Raw genomic sequence first — 18262 nt, 5'->3', positions numbered from 1 at the left:
CAGTTGCTCAATACAGAGAGGTTACATACACCTGTCTGCAGAAGTAAAGACAGAGAGGAGGGGGTTTAAGCTACAGTATCTGGAGCTTTTGCAATGATTGAAAAAACTGTTTATATATTTTTGCCTTAGCTTCCACTTGAAGCAGAATGGTATAACTGAGTCCAATCCCTCTGTGTGGAAGGCAATTATTTATCAGCTTCCTTTTGGCAAAGAATTCTTTCACTTCTTATTTTAAAGCACTGAGGGTACCAAGGTGTTTCCTGCTCAGCCATTTATCACAGCAGGCTTATAATTTATTTTAACAAGAAAAATAAGATAAAAAGGATATCACAGAAGTACAATGCCCCAGAGTAAAGGGAATGCAATTCTAATAGCCACCAAGACAGGTTTCTAATACTGAAGATTCTCCTGTCAAAGCAAGCACTGTTAATCCCTGTTGAGTCAGAGCATTGCACAGACTGCTGATATATTCAGGAATTACTGCCCCCTGCTCATTGCCCCCAGTTAGAGTGTCCACACTATTATGAACAATTGACATGTAACACCAGAGATTACCACCAGCTGTATATGCACACAAACCCATTCCTATGCACACGTGTACAGACACTCCGCACCATGCTACTAAAAGGCCACATTTCTTCTGTCAGGTCTCACCTTCTCAGAGGTGTGCACATGCTGTTCCAAAAACTAGTCTGAACAAATGAACACTTTTACCTTCATTTCGAGATTAACATTCTTCATTGTGAGGAACAATTAGCACCAGCTGATGGAGCTATTACTTTGGTTGAGTTTTGAAATCGGTACAAAGTTCACAGTAAATCTGAAGTCACTGCAGACTTGATTTTTTTTTTTTGCCAACACAAGAGGGATGTTCCTACTTCCTCCAGGAAACATGCAAGTAAATTCCAGAATTCACTAGATGTTTGTGCTCTGCCTATTCCCTGAGCTGCATGATAGATCTTGGACAAGTGAGCATAATTGAAGTTAAACATTTCCAGCATTCAAGAATAAAATTTTGACCTTTATCATCTGCAAGAAATCAATTAAAAAAAAACCCGAAAACTTCACCTTTCCCTTTAAGGTTTAAAAGAAGAAACTTACACACAGGGGGGTTTTGAAATTTTTCCTCTTAAATTTATTATTTGTAAACTTCTGCATCCTCTCAGCACAAAGAATGAATCAGTTCTTCTCTGAACTTTTCCATTTTCCAAGCCAAACATCTGCACTTGCCTTCCCCCATCTGCTGTTCTTGTTGTTGACTTAGTTTACCACCTCAATCGCAGCAACTTCCTTTTCAGTTTCAATAGACAATAGATTGGTGCTCTCCTGATGAAGTTGCCTTCTGTCTTTTCTATCATTCCATCTTTCCCCTTCACTAACCTGAGGTGACAAGAAGAAACACCACTAGAAAAAGCTCATCTCCTTTGCTTTAAAAGAGAAATTTATTTCGTTTTATTCTCAGTAACTCTCCATCCTAGTTTTTCCAAGATTAAGATATGCAAAAATACTAAGACAAATGCAAAGACAAGCCAAGAGCAAGGCCTCATATATATATATATATATATATATATATATATATGTATATAAAATATGTATGTATATATGTATGTATACATATAAACACTTGTTTGAAAGCAGACTAGGAAGAAGGCCATTTAAAAACAACACAAACACATTCCTACAAACCACTGTAACTATTGTTAAACATTTACTTGGTTTTGCCTGTGTGCAGTGTTACCCAACAGGCCACTTCCATTGTATTTAATAAAGTAAGTGTAATGAGATGCTACAATAGCCAAAGTTGTCAATTCATGACACATTTTAGTCACATATGTGTTGTCCAGATTAGACAAACCTCTATATGCAAGAATCTTAAATGAAAAATAAAACAAATCTGTAGTATGTGAACCCTACAGGCTGAAGAGTTTGAGTGCAGTAAACAAAGCCTACAGCCTATTTCTGTAAGTCTCACTGTTTTGGGAGCTGCTAGGAGCCAGAAATGGATCAGCAGATCAGACTGAGGAACAGAACTTTCCCAACTGCAGACTCAGCAGCTTCAAAACCAAACCACCCCACCATTTTATCATATTGATCTACATTAAAATAAAAGACCTAAAAGAATTTTCTTAAACTACAGTAAAAAAATTTAGTAATTCCTGATACCCTGGCAACTAACATACATGATCAAACTCCGAAGTGTGTTTCTTGGGAATTTTTTGTTATTATTAGAATGGTGTATGAGCAACTGGAACTGTAAATCTCATGCCAACAGTTAATTCCATATTGACTTGACTTACACAATGATGTTAAACCATTTCTACACAGACTTTCAGTTATGCCTTCTGTAGGACCCTCCTTTGCCATTACCAGCACATCGGTGCCTTACAGCAGTATGCAAAGTATAATGAAATTTATTTATTAGGAATCCATATTCCTCTCTAATCCTTTTTCCAGGAAGAGGAATACTATGTGTAATATTTTCTTGTAATTTTTGATTTATTTTTTTAAATTAGAAACAGCAAGGTCAATGTGTTCTTTTTACACTTCCAGGGAAAAAGAACATTTGGGAATGTCTTTGAACATACTTGTTTCCCCATGGGCATTTAATCAATAATCTAGGAACACTCACCTCCAAAATAAATAACTGTATATGCTTCCAAAGTCCCCACTATGTTTTCATTGGGGTTTGAGCCTTTTGCCATCTAAGGACTCCTTTAACAATGCTAAGCCGTTTGCTTCTTTTAAGTATTGGAAACAACTGGTGATCTGACAAAATCCAGGACAACTCTACAAATTGAAAAGAAAGAAATTACGAAGTTTAGCTGTTAAAACTGGAGATGTGACACAGTTTAGGTCACTGTGAGGTGACAGCCTCTCTGAATAAACAATAAACACACCAACACAAAACTCTTTCCTATCTGTATCTCAAGATATCTATCACCCAGTGTTTCTAAATTGTTAAAAGTAACTTCTTACTTTATTGATTTGTCCAAGTACTGTAAAATGTTATTTGAGTAACATATTCATCTCTGCAAATAAATACTAGTCCAGACTTTTTGAGTTTGAGAGGGGAACAGAAGCCAAATCTCCTATTTTAAATTCCTTAAAATATAATTTTGACATTTTTTACTTCACTCTTCCTATTTTTATCATCCTCCGCACATGAGGAGGACTCAAAACATTGGGGGAAATGGTTCTCCTGAATGGCCACAGCTATCCCAGCCACTCCAGGGTTTGCTTTTTGTTGCCCACTTCTCATTTCATGTATGTTGAACAGAGGACTAAGAAAAAGCATGCGGCCACTAACAATCCTCCTTGGGACACCTTCAGCAAGGGGCAGTCTGTGAAACAGGTACTTGACTCTCTGTCTCCTCATTTACATCTATGACACTTGGCCTTCTACTTGCAAGTGCAATCCTCTCCAACAGCATGGCTTACTGTGTTTTTGAGGGAAGGGTACTCTTATTTTTGGGACAAAGGCACAGTCATCCCCTTGGTTAGTGCTAACAACAACAGCAACCAGTATCAGAGGCCCAGAAAACAGGGAAAGGTAGAGGTCTCACAGCCCACTTGCCTTGTTAAGGCACTCCCTGCCTGCCTCCAGCAACCTGCCACTCAGAGAGAGCCACAGTTGGGCAGCACATTTTCACACCCTTCCAAAAACCTCTCCCAGTTTCTGTGCAGTTGTCTGAACCAGCATAAGCTACTAGGAGACGTACTAGCCTACAGAAACAAAGTTTCAAAGGTTAGCTGTGCCTTATTTAAGAAAAATGTTTTAAAAAGAAGTAATCTCATTTTGCTTGTGAACTACCACCCAACGATATTGAAAGCATTTTATTCTTTCATATAAGGTGGAAACAGCAAAATACTGTTCACATTCTCTAATAGGATTTAGAATTTTTTAATATTAATAGATAGCTCTATTGTAATTTCACCGTTTTCTGAATAGCAAACACATAGAGCACAGCCTGTAAAATGAGAATTTGCTTCCTCTTACATGCATATCTTGCAGTTGTCAGTCTGAAATGTTATCTGCTATCCAATCACACTTTTTGAAGCTCTCTGCTACCAGCTTCCCATTTTACTAACCAACAATATCAGCAAATATTTTAAGGAGGCTAAGAGACTGTCAATTAAGATAACAAAACAAGAACTCTAAAAATTGCCTCACTAGCTCTTTTATGCCTATGAAGAAAAGGAAGAGATGTATCTTTCCACAAAAGTGACTAAACAGCAGCAACATTTATGTAAAGGGGAGAGCACAGTTAACATTTTCATATGCAATATAGAAGATTATAATAACATAATAACGAAACTCCCTTTCAAATTTAGATCTGAAAGCACAGGTTCATCCTTCAGTCTCACTAAGTCTCAGGATATACAAACATAATGCTGGTAAGCCAAAGAAACCCTAAATTGTTGTATCAGCACTAAGGCACAGACATAAAAGGCTATTTTCAGGACTTCCTACAGCTTACAAAAGGGAAGCAGCCAGAGAAGCCCTTTCTTAAAGCAAGTCTTCAGAAATCTCTGCAGAACTGAACAAGATTCCCTCCTTCACAAAGCTCCCTTAATTACCCTAATTTGAAGATATTCCAATTAATAGCTAGAAAGTGAGCATAAATGGAATGATGCTGCTAGCTCTCCCATTACTATCCAACAGGAAGAAAGTTTTCTTTAAAGAAAAAGTTACTTTTGCTTGTTATCTAGCTGATAACCAACAAAAAAACTAGAAATCAAAAATACCATTACCATACCACTCCACCATCTGCAGCTGTGGAATTCCATAATTTTTTTAAAGCTTCTGAGGAAGGCTTTTCTCAGTCACTTTTCTGGGTTTAGATTTTAAACAAACAATTAAAAAGACTTGTGTATTAGGGAATTTAAAGAATATTTTGCTAGTAATTCCTCTATAACTGCGAATGTTATTTCCTCCTTACTTTGCTCCAAAGAGCAAGGAATTTTAATAGGATAATGTGAAAGCTTATAAAACCATCACTGAGGGTGCAAAGATTAAGAAGGGAATGTTTAATATTAATTCAGCAACACCAATAAGGTATCAGAGCTGGTCTTTAAAAAATCTCAACAGTTAATTCTGTATAGATCAGGAAAATAAATGCATTTTCAAAAACTGACTGGCAATTTAAATATTACTAACTACTACCTTTATCCATATTTAAATATAACAGAAGCAAATCCAATTATTCAGGGAGGAGGGAAAAAACTGAACTTGGCTTTCGAGCTTTCTGGTAGTTAGCCTCTCTTTCCTTTAATCTTCCCTCTCATCTATTTCCATTCTCATTCTCCTCTGTATCTTTGCCTCTTCTTCTGAAGGCAGTAACTCCTACAGTCAATATTCCTGTTTGGTACTTGTCCAAATCTTTGTTACTTGATAACAACCACAAGTTCCTGCTTCACAAACTAGCCTTTCACAGCCTTCTGCTTCTGTATGCATCCCATGTGAACCACAACAAAAGTCATATGTGTTTTCCATATAATTTTCTACCTTTTTTTTTTTTTTTTTTGAGAGAGAGAGGAAGTAGGTTAATGAGTTCTGATGTATTCAGTTATGCCAAATACTTACTCAGCTGGAACATTCACTGCAGATGATCAAATCACTCATTCAGTTGTGGTCTGGAGTTATTTTTACATGGGGCATCAAAATAGTTAAACTCTTTAACTTAAAAAAAATTTCCAAGAAAATTCCAGATCTATTTAAATTGATTAACATAATAATAAAAAAAAGAAACTCCCTAAAACATGATCAGAAATATCAACTTGATATTTACAAAAATAATGAAACACAGTACTGCAAGTGTAAACATTTTACTGAGCAGACATAAAAACAGCTTCAAAAGAATAACTGCCTTTAGTATAAGCTGAGGTCAATACATTATAAAATGTGAAAACAACTTTCAGCTCTAGTTAAGATGCAAGAAAGTTCTCAAATATGATATATAGTCACACAGAAAAAAATGTAAACAACAGATCTAGACAACTCGCACAGGCATAATTTTCTCAGGAGAAAATGAGGAAAAAAACAAAAAACACCACCAAATAAAACCCCAAAAACTTGAATTCATTCCACTCATCTAAAGTACTACATCTGTTCCAAAGAGGTTAACTTGTTTGTTCTGGTTGATTTGGATATTAAATGCAAGACAAAACATCTCTAGGCAAAATGTAAAAGATTGTATCTTATTTTTGGGAAACAAACAGATTCCAGAGGTGTGTTCCCGCCCAGCCAATCCCGAGGCTGTCGTGCAGCTCTGCCACCTCTCTGAGCCCAATCACAGCCATGAAGGGAAACTCGTTTTGCAGTTTGTCTCGGCGGTGCTGATGATGAATGGCTGCTTCAAGGGAAGAGATCAAGCTGCGCGGTAAATCTTCCTATTTGTTCCATCTGCTTTTCTATTTTAAACAGCTGCAGTGATCACCCTGGCACCCTACATTAAGTACATGTGAATTTCGTAAGAGAAAACATTTCTGTAAGTGAAAACATGACCTAGGGAGGACAAACCTTTCTCAAACTGAACACTGCAACCTCTGCAAACAGCTGCAGAAATTTACTATTATTTTGTATCTGCCTTCCAGAAAAGATATGGCATAATCATAGCTCAATTTTACAGCTTTTACAGGGTTTACTTTGCAGCCATAGCTGGTTTCAAGATGATGGTGTTCTCTACCTTCTGTTCTCCTGCCTAGCTCCACTTTGCAATACAACTTCTAAGATGGCAGAAGTAATATGCAAACAGAGTATGTTTATTAAAATATGCAACTCAAATATACAAAAGCCTAACCTGTAAGCCTTACTTATCTTGTAACTGTGCTGAGGTTGTACTAATATAAAGTATGCCAATCCAGCCTGGCTCCAAAGGTCACCATTTTAAAGGAATGCTTTCAAGAAAGCCCATTACTGATTTTAAGCAAAAAAGACTGATAAACATACTGAGACAAGCCATGGGTTTGGGTGTTTTTTTCCTTTGGTTACAAACACCATTCTTGATTGGTCAGATTCCAGTGTGGCCAAATGCTGCTTTCACTTATACTTTCACTGTGTTGTTCTTTGTCTCCTGACATACTGTGCAACACTGCTGTGTTCTGCTAAACAGCTTCCTCACTTCTTACAGCCAGCTTCATTTCAAATGCCAGCAAAATAAAGTTTACTGTCTTGATAAGAATACCTACCTTATCCCCAAACTGAAACGCTTTAGGATTCTAAGGAAGGAGAATGATAGCACATATAGATGTAAAGACTGTAACATGATTCTTTTCCTATTACTGTTTCTCTTCCCCACCCTTAAATTCAGTTTCTTTGCAAGTTTGAATATGTTTAGCCACTTTGAATTAAAGTGAGTGAAAAGTGAAGTGAAATGGCAACAAAATGAAATTGGAAATCGCAGCACTATAGGCTGCCTTTTCAAAGTCTCACAAGAAATTAGAACATCTCTTAGATAATTTCCACCATACTCTATCTATGGATAATTTTCTTCACATTAATATGTCATGCTATAGAAATTTTCTAAAGTGCAATGGTATATAAAAGTTAGCAGAAAATATTTCAACTTCAACTAAATATACTTCTATAAATACATCCCATCAGCTTTTCACACAACTCAAAACTATTGTGAAGTTCCATGAGCATTATTTACATTTTACAGATAAGCAAACTGAAATGGGGCTATAACTTGTCCAAGATCACACAGCAAATCAGAGAGTGGCAAGGCATTCCTAGAACTGTTAAGCCCATTTCAATATTGCTGAAGCAGGAGAAGGTACATTTTGGGGAGAAATGCCAGAGGAAGATTTCTTAGTAAGGAGTCAGAGAGAACACTCATGTGCCAAGTTCTCGAGAGATCAAAGTCTCGATTATATTTCTGTCCCCTCCTTGCAATAAGACAACTTGTTGACAGTGCCTTTCAACAGCAGGACACATGAATGTGAATTTGACACCAAGTTGGCAAAGGCTTCAGAAGTTAATATCTGATCTTAAAGGCTAACTACAGTATCTTTTGATTAGCAGAATTTAAAGCTGACATGTTTATACATTCAATATATAACTTTGCAAATACAATGACTGAACAACAAAATAACCACAATCCCAGCACTAATCTCTTAGGAAGAAATCAAAATTGAGAACTGCCTGTGCAGTTTCTATTATTTTCTAAGTTTAATTTTAAAGAAGATTTTAATATTTAAGTAAGTTTTAAGGCTATTAGAGACACTTAGCACTTTAAAGGAGAATTTCAGGAAAGGAATTATAATTTTCTGTATTCAGACAGACCTAAAGTAGACATTTTGAATATTATTCTAATGGTAACACAACACATGGTTAAGCCATGCTACCAAGGCATTTTATTTTGATTCACCAGTAAGGACTGTAAAAATTGTGCAAAAAGCCTCTGCACAACCAGCATGAAGAAAACAGGTCAAAGCAACAAAACAAAACCCTGAACAAAGCAGAAAGATTCTACTTCACTTACCTGCTTTCAGCAGTATCTTAGATCTATGCAGATAATCCTAAATTGTCATACTATGTCAAGAAGCTGCAACACTAAATTGTGACCTCCCTCAGGCTGACAGTTTTTCTTTCATTTGGGATTTCAAACAGTTGAACTTAATTTGCTTTATTTCCTCACCTCCACACCCCCATGTCTTGCCTCAGCAGTACCTCCTTCTGTTATGCTACCGTGCGTCAGCGGGGTGCGTTCCCGCAGCCCCGCATGCTGCATGATGCAAGAATGTGCAATCTGGAACAGCTGTTATTGATACAATCCCAGCAAGGTATCTGCCTTATGGACACACAAAGTTGGGCAGATCCTGTCCGTACAGTCAATACAGAAATCAATATCTTTATGTAGTAAGCACCAGTGGAAATGAACAGATCTTTAAAAACAATTTTTTTATTTCATGACGCAACATGAAAGTTGGCATCATGTGACAAAAAAAAAGAAAAATACTACGATGATGGCAAAGTAGGAAGCAAGAGCAATGAGATGACGATGACAGAACAGGGAAGGGAAAAGCTGAAAGGAGTTCAGTTTAAGATACGCTAACTAAGGTAGTCATCAAGCCATCAGACATGAATATGATCTATGCCCAGACAGCTGAGACAGAAAATGGAATCTGAAATTCAGAGACCAGAGATGGTGTACCTCAAAGAAAATTAATAGGGAAGACATTGATGAGTTTGATAGTGTAGAGTAAGTGTAAAAAAAGCTACAACAATAATACCCTGCACACTTAATTAACATGAATATAGAGAATTTGCACAAACACACTAGAGTAAAAAATCTTAATTAGCCAAGGACTAAAGACATTTATTGAATGAATTTTACCATTCATGTTGCTTTCCTTTTTAAATTCTGCCAATCTAATATTTGCAAGTTCTGCTCTTTCCTTACAATCCCTGGCTGTAAAGCTTAGTGAAGTGACTGGCTGCTAACTGCCAAGTATTCTTGTGCCTTAGCAGGATATAGGCACTTCATTCCAATAACATGATTTTATTTGGCAGCTGGCACAAAACAGACATTAGGGTTATGATTCAGTACTTGGTTGTCTCAACAATCTAATGCTGAATGAACTTTTATCTCCGTAGCATTTGGTAATCAGATTATTAAAAGGTTAAAACAGGCAAAAAGGTTTCTAAAACTTTTTTTTCTACAGAAATCTTCATATCTCACAGGGCACTTTTCAAGGACAAGAACACTAAACAGTCAGCCAGAGGTGCATAAATTCCAAAGCAATATTTATTGTGTTACTATTAGCTACACTTTCTCCTAATACCTCTCTCTACTGCCCCACATAAACACTCACACAAAGCTCTCACCGAAAAATACTGCTCGCTTTGAAAATATTCTCAAAGCTTTATGTTCTTACAACCTTCATAGGTTACAGAATTTTCCTTTCCCAGAGTATAGCAGTGAAGGGGAAATAACACTGAACAAGTGTCAGAATATTCTTCCTAGCTTCACAAGCTACTGTGTTGCTCTCCCTCACCAACCTGAACTTCTCTCTTCCCCACTCCAGAAATGGTAACTAGACTTCCTCTCTTGTTTCAGCTCTGTCTCCAGAGAAGCAAGCAAGCAGCACCCATTACAACCCCTGCTCAGCTCTGAGCACTGCTCCCAGCATGGCTGCACAAAGCTCTGCCTGGCTCCAAACTCACCTGAAACAGTAAGTCCAAAAGCCTCTGTGCTCCAACAGGCTGGTATCTTGAGCCAGAGATGGAACCTGTTAGACTGTCATCTGCTGAAACCCACATCTCAAATTCTTCTTGGATGAAGGATGAAAAGAAGTCCTAGAAGAAATCTAGGAATCCTAGAAGAAATGGTTGTATTTGAGCTTGGACTGTGTCCTCATTCCGTGAAAGCCTAATGCGAGAATTCAGCACTTGTCTTCCCCTTCAGGTTATAGAGTGGTTCTTCTAAAAGGTAAAAAGTAAAACTCACAAACCAGCACCTGGACAATGTAAATTTGTAGGTGCTCAAAGCTATTCCTGAATTCTGGTCCAAGTACAGATCTAACTACACTCACTAACACCTCTATAAATCAACCCTTTCCAAACCAGCTGGGTCTAGTAATGCATAAGGGGTCCACAAGAAGCAAGTCACTGTGGGATAGATTAAATTTATAAATGTCCACCATTTAAGTTGGGGATATTCCCAGATTTCCAGCAGGGAGAAATCAAGCAGACCATTACAGAAGCACAGCCTTACCAGCTTCCATTTTGCACAAACTGCTATTTTCCCTGGTTCCACTCCCAAAGTATAATGATCTGCAATAAAAGGACTGACTCCATCTTTTCAAGGACATTGATAACTTAATGTTAAAAGGAAAACTATGGTGTTTCCCTTTGATTTTGTTGCTTGTTTCTGTGTTTTGAAGATTAAAACTTCACAGAAGAGGGAAGGAATCGCCAAAAAGGAAGCCTGCTAACCTGGCAATGGGCCAGCCTTTGGTTTTATGCTAGCTATTCCAGAAACAACAACGAACCAAACAAAAAAAAACCCAGACTATTTTGAAGTTCCATATTTATAACTCTAGGCTTCTAATGTTCATAAAAGCTTTTACAACTAGGAGGTCACTAAACAGTCACCCCAGGTATTGTATAACTAATTCATGTCACTTGAGGAAGGTAAGGAGAAAACTATTAGCCCAGTCTTGTGGGAAAACAGGGAAGAACTGTCCATCATCAGCCACCTTCTTTAATCTACTGCCAATAGATTAAACCAGTGATTGTCTACAGCACCACTTGATGTTTGGCATTTGCTACATTTCCTTTCTTTCCAAAATCCTTTAAGAAAAAATTTTAAAGATGCTTGAATATATGTTTTAGCATGCAGGCATGCTTTAACATAGATGGAAAAGTAAACATTAATAAGAGCTGTTATCATAATAAGTTCACACAACTGCAAACAATCAATTTACCACCATTGTATGAGTTAAATCTTGTCACTTCAGCTACAGCAACTGACAGCATGCTCCCCATTCAATCCATTTTACACAGCAAGTCAGACAAGTCAGTTTTTATAGATGAGCTACTCCAAAGTTAACAGTAATTTAGTTCATGTGCAATCATGGGAAGTTACCCTAAAATCAGAAGGTCTGAGTGTGAAGGGAGGTGTTAGCATCTATCTTGTGAGTTCAGTCACAGAGAAACACTCAGGGGCTCTTCAGGTTGCAGATTTTTATGGTACTGTTCATGAAACTTCTGGCATTTCACAATGCCCATGGCCATCCACTATGCGCAAGATTCAACTGCACACATATCTATGTTTAAAAAAAGGTCTATTAAACAGAGTAGAAGCACAGTGTCACTAAAGAGACATGTACTTCATCTCCTATTGTTTGATATAATTAGGAGATGGGGAAATAAAAAGGCCTCTGCACATTTAATATATGCTGTTATGTCATCTAGTTGCATGTTTGCTTGAGGCTTACTTCATTTGGCCTGAATATAAACTTGGAAGAACTTCAGGTTCTTTTAATGTTAATGATCTAGTTCCTGCATAATACAGTCAAATGAAAAAGCTTGACATGGGAAAACTTAAATAGCAACAAGAATACACAGTTCTCTTCAAGAAGAATTTCAACCTCTATTTCAAGCCTCTATTAAACTCAACCCAGTATACAATACTTGTTGACACTGTTTTGCTCTTCCTCCAGACTGTCCTGCTGGTTCTGCAACCCTATTTCAGCCACTTAGTTGCAGTAGTGCAGGTTACTCACATCTCACTGCACTTGGATTTTGAAAGCCAGTTGCAAATCCACTAGAGACCAATTATTTTCTTTCTAGGTGCCAAACTGTTCTGTGAAGTCTTACACAAACACCCATTGATATTTTAAAGAACTGTTCTTCTTTTCCCTTCATGGGAACTTCTAGATGCAAACATTTTTCTCTGAAAATAAAGATAAATAGAATACTCATAAAAAATACCAAGAGACACCCAATTTGGGTTCAAACCTCCACCAAGAGGTGGCAGTCAGTTATAAAGGAATAATGAACCTACAGTGCCCTCACGTGTGAGGGAATATGAATTAGAAGAAGTCTGGAGATCTAGGAAGGGAGAGAAAAGTTCTCAAGCCTTCAGGACCCTCACTGAAGAAAACAATGCTTTCCAGCATGTGGGGATAATTGCCCTCATGCATTAGGACAGACTGGGTACTACAAACACGCACAAGAAACAAATGACAAAACATCTCCACTTTTAACTGCTTTTTCAGATGCTTGTAAGTTGAAAGTTTCATGTGCATTCTCACCACAGGAACATAATAAAGGCAGTTTAGTTATCTAGTGTAGAAGCCTCTAAATAGTATTTCAAGGAAGTACCACCTTAGTGGAAGGTCAAATTTACAAATACAATAAACACTGTGCAGACAAGTCCAATGATGTTGAATACAACATTTCTTCAAGTGAAGAAGAACATTTTAGCGAAGATCACACTTTGCTCTATTACCCAGTAACACAAGTTATCTTTTCTACAGTTACATAGAAATTGAGGAGGGTAATACACCTTAACCAGCATTCACAAAACCTGTAGGTCAAGTTGGAAGTCACCTAAGTTAACCAACAGGAAGCCGAAGACAGGAGTGCCTTGTCAGTCTCATCTCTCACTGTGCTAGAGCTTTCTACTCACCACAAAAAGGCAACTGCATCTATTCATGACCACAACCTCAAGCCGAGAGACTGGTGCTCTCACCTCAGCAGTGAGATCACTTAAACAAGATAGAGGCCAAGTCCAAATCATTAATGGGCCCAAGGTGACTTCACCTCATCTCTATTTTAAATAAAGTTAAGCTGTTTAATGATGGTGACACAGCCAGCACTTCCAACTGCATTAGTCCTGCTTTACATGCAATTCTTAACTTGTTCACAGGCCCAGAAATGAGAGCATAAGCTAGTTCAATTCTCTCATCTTGGGAGCCCAGGCATGTAAAAGACATAACTTTGAACCACCTCAGGGAGAAAAGATGCTGAACCCAGAGTCCCCACTCTTTGGAAATGCTCTAACCACTAAGCTATTTCTCAGGACTGGGAGGGGCAGCTCTGGTTTGTTTTGTGCAAAGCCCATCTGATAGGTCTTCAGTAAACATGCTCCAAGAACACCATGTTCTGCAAGCCCTGAGAGGAGATAGAAGGAAACATTTAATTTCTAGATCCACAATGAGCTTACTTGAGCACAGGCGTGGAACTACTACCCACTTCCAGACCTGAAACACCCTTAAGCACGGTTGAACATCTCAAGTTCTGCCTAGATGCTCACTGACTTTGGCTAAATGGATAGAAGAATCCTGAGTTCTGAGCTGGGTAATAAACACAAGCTTCCTGAACTCAGCTCCTGTCTTTAGACTGCGTAATTGTCTTTCAGTGGCTTAGTGAAAACCAGAACCTTTGTCTTGACAAATAATTATAACACAGGACAGAGGAACTGTCCTGTGGCTGTAAGTGCAGAAATCTGAAGTTATCTTATTCCATTTAAAACAAACAAATAAACAAACAAACCCCCCAAACCCAACCGAGCAAAAAAAAACCCTCATCACCTGTACTATAAAAACATTAGGTTTGAAGAGCAAAGCATTCTGATGCTAGCAACTACCAGAAGTTGAGTCTATCTAGATTATTTCAACTTTTAATTTTCAAGTTTTTATTCTTCTGTAGGAAGAACCTGTTAGGGTTACTTTTTCCTATAGTGCCATCTGTTGCAGAACTTCACCTCTTTTATTGTTATTGTGAACGATATATCAATGATAAAGCAGGGACAAACTTGTCAATGAAAATACTGCATAGTAAGTTCTGTCACAATCCTGACATAAATGTATCACAAGTGGTTGAACTATCATTCCTCTGTAGGAGGCTGTAAGAAACAGTAGGTAACAAAGGGTAAGAAACAGTAGAGCATGGCACCTGAAAATACCTCCAAGATACAAGCTAACTCTTTCAGTTGCATAATATAGTAGGGGAGTTCAAAGAATTTGAAGAGTATTTGCATCAAAGAGGCCACAAGCTCCAGCCCCCTCCTTTCACTAAAAATACCACCTATGCATTAGACACTGGTAGTAAATCTCTGGGGACACAAGTAGTTTGTTGGATCATTGCTACAGCCAGGGTTGAATTAGGCACCTTTCCCACTGGATGAGGCCTTGCCATACAGCAGGATAAAAGCTAAAATGCAACCAGGAAGTTTCACCATGCAGGGTCCCTCTGAGCACACACCAGCAACTCCTGTGCACCACAGTCACACAGCAAAGAATATAGTTTCTTCTAACTAGTGAAGACTGCCAAAGAATTCTATTTTCCACCGTCTCTCTTTAACAAGTAACAGTACTTGAATAGATTTTAGCCTTGACAATGCAGTAGTTTTACTCTGTTTGGAATAAATAAAAAAAAACCAAACAAATAGCAACATTACCACACAACACATTATTTTACTTAAGATAATACAGTTCAGCAGAAAAAAAATATTTTATTCTAGATATAGCTTAAACATGTTTATTGGTTAATTTTGTTTAACAGGAACTAAGAAGTCCTAAAACCTTAAATGTCAGCCCTCTCTTCCCAACTAGAATCTAATCTTTTGTTGAATCTGTTCTTAGAAAAACTGGTTAGGTGCCATGTGTTAGTTTAAAATTCTTCCCAGATAAGCTCAAAATTAAAGTTAAGAGTTATTCACCAAAGTCTTCTAATAGTTTAATTTCCCCTAAAGTCCTTCATATAGATCCCTTGCTAGATCCTCCAGAAAAAGAAAATAGGCTGATTATGGCTATTATTTTCACTTAGTACCTCTACTAGTATTTTCTGGTTAGAACAGGGAAAGTTTATGCCCCAGCCAGCAACAGAAGACACCATCATACATACTCAGTTCTGATTTCCTTCACAAACCTCAGCTTTTTGACCCCAACTCTTTCAGTTATTAAAACATCACTGTAGTTGGGTAGAGGATTTTTTCCCATTGTTGTTTTGGCTTTGGAGTTTTTTTAATATGTGGGAGTGTATGCCTCCTGTGTTCAGATGTGGTGACTTCGTGCAGTGAGTGCCTTTTTCCTTCTTTCAGTTTTGTTTTTTTAAAAGACATATTGATGCCAAGGTTTCATTAACAATATAGAGGTAATATTAGGGAAGTTTCAGCTGGAGATTAATGCCTTACAAAACTGAAATAGTGACAATCATGAATTAAAATAGAAACAGGAATGAAACTTGAATATAGTGGTGATTATTCATAATTAATATACAAGGTGCTGATTCACCTACTACCTCAAACTTCTTATCCATGAATGAATGCTTTTCTTCTTCTTTTCCTATAACTGTGTCAATCATCACTGCTTTAAGTCAGTTACAATTACGTTATTTCTAAAGAAAACTGGCAAGATATCATAACCAACAAAAAATACCTAAAAATATGCCCCATCTCAAGAAGTTTTCATGTTACTATTCTGCAAACAGAAATAGCATGAGACAAAAAGGACAAAAGTTTCATTTTTCAAGAGTTTTAGAGTAATACATCTCAATTTACATTGATGTCAGTTCAAACAAATCAAAACCTGCAACAAAACATGAGACATGAAGTCTCCCCCAAGTGTTCCTTCAAATTCATTACATCTTCCTGGAGCAGGTGCACCAGCTTAAGTTCATTCCATGTAGAATTCTGTGAAGCACGTACAAGTGAGGAATGTCTATTGACTGCTGTGGCAACTGGCAGACCTGGTGGCCCACACTGAGCCAGTTTAGCCCTGAAAATACTGCAGCTGCATTCATATGACATTACCTTTAACCTCCCAGGCCCTGCTGAAAGGTACATCACTCAAATAGAGACACTGTGCTTCCAAGCTCCATATGGCCCATCCAAAACTTGCTTCCTGCATCTCTCTACTCACAGTGTAACTTCTCAGATTAAGAGACAAGTGTGAGTGTCAGCTTGGCACAGTGATCACACTTATGGCCACTGGAACTCCAGGAAACCTGTAAGAGGAGACACATGACTGTTCATAACAAATGGAAGTACTAAGAGAGTTTTGAAACAGAGTCCTGCAGCATCTGTCAAGCATCTGTCAAGATGCTTCTGGACAGACCAACCAGCACAAGGGCCTCAACCCTGCAAGCACATGTATGCTTCACTCTACGACACAGGAGCAGCCATTCAGGCAATTTAGGGCTGCTCCCAGGAATAACAGGCAGACAGGATTTTTTTCAGGATAATGTCTGTAGTACACAACACTTTTAATGAAGTACCTGCTGGTTTATTTTTAATCTATAATTTTTATATCATGTGATGGTATTAATGTATGTACCCTCAGTAAAGCACTTCCCTCCAAATGTGACAGGAAGTGCCCAAAATACTACTGCTAAGACAATAAACACTTCAGAAAAAAATCAAGGAAAAAATCCCCCAAATCCTACCACAACAATCTAATGAAACAGATGTGTTTAATATCATAGTAAGTTTCATCTGAATAAAGAAAAAACGTTTTCCTCTTGTGGTACAAAAAAAAAAATGGTGTCCTATTTCGGTAGCACAACACAATTTCCCCCTCTTCAAAAAAAGATCCCAGAAGCTGAACTTTAAAGAAGTCATGTAAACATGTATTTCATCCTAGTTTTCTGAAGTCAACATATTTAGAAGTATTCTAAAATGAAAGAGAAGATAAATACTTAATGTTATGATTAGAGAAATTATTTTAGCATATTTCAGTCTTCACCAAAATTCTTGTTCAACTCACCTCATTAATCTGACTGGATTACCACTACTCAGGTTAAATCCTTCACCCACCTTACAGGGCCTTCAAAGCTTCCTCACTACTTTGGCTTTAATATAAAGCATGTTTGGACTGAGGTAAATAAATTTCACAGCATCTGGACAAAATGTATTTTTTTCCAAACTTGATGAAGTTTTAAGACCTCACGTACTTATTTCTCAATGTGACATCTTGTCAATAAAAATTACCTTTAGGGCCAAGTTAAGTTTTGAGATGAGGCAGAGCAAGTTTCAAACTCCAGTTCAGTACAGATCCCACTCATGCTTGAATGAGATACTCATACATCCAAGGAAAATGCTCTAAGATTTTTACAACTTTAAATGAAAACATGAAATTCCTAATGCTTGAGAAGATCTACTTTGTCTGTTCAACTGCCTTCACAAGTCACTTACCTGAGAGAGGCAAACCAGAGACTGGAATGTGAGACCTTCATATTCATAGTTTTTGGCTATTCTAAATGTATTTTTCTTCCTATTCTTCATAGGACTTTCAGTCATTACTGAGGAAGCCTTTCCCTGCAAGCACTTTGTCAAAAGCAGCACATTTCACAAAAAGGAGGTTTTTTCTTTGAGACATCAATCAACTTTGTAACAACCAAATAAACACTTATATTCTACCAAATTCTAAATTTCACTCTCAAGAAAACACACCAAAGAACTAGTTCCAATATTGTGGTGAGTTGATGCTGGCTGCACACCAGGTCTCCACCAAAGCTGCTCTATCCTTCCCTTCTTCAGCTAGACAGGGAGACAGAATGTAATAAAAGAAGCTCGTAGGCCAAGGTAAGGACAGGGAGAGATCACTCACCAGTTACCACCACAGGCAAAACATCCTGATTTGGGGAAATTAATTTAAATTCTTAATAAATCAAAGTAAGATGATCAGAAATAAATTCAAAATTTCAAGCATCTTATCCCCTCTCTACCCCACCTTCCTCCTGGATTTAACTTCCCTCATAATTTTTCCTCAGAGGGAATGGGGTTGTGGTCAGATGCATTGTCTCTGCTGT

At 37.6% G+C, this 18262-nt stretch overlaps 1 protein-coding gene and 1 long non-coding RNA gene across 2 annotated transcripts in view; both read right to left on the bottom strand.

The window, feature by feature from the left end:
• The window catches only part of SESN1 (sestrin 1), a 78492-nt gene that overhangs the window by 46269 nt on the left and 13961 nt on the right, over positions 1-18262 (bottom strand). The window lies entirely within an intron of this gene.
• LOC128804487 (uncharacterized) lies at positions 1132-16474 on the bottom strand. The gene is made up of 3 exons (XR_008436092.1): positions 16266-16474; positions 2630-2787; positions 1132-1380 (listed from the first exon to the last, which is right to left on the bottom strand). It is a non-coding gene; the product is annotated as an uncharacterized LOC128804487 (long non-coding RNA).

This window comes from Vidua macroura, chromosome 3 (assembly GCF_024509145.1).
Source record: "Vidua macroura isolate BioBank_ID:100142 chromosome 3, ASM2450914v1, whole genome shotgun sequence".
NCBI classification, from domain to species: Eukaryota; Metazoa; Chordata; class Aves; order Passeriformes; family Viduidae; genus Vidua; species Vidua macroura.
Note: the sequence above shows the minus strand (reverse complement) of the source record. Positions and strands in the feature narration are given on the sequence as shown.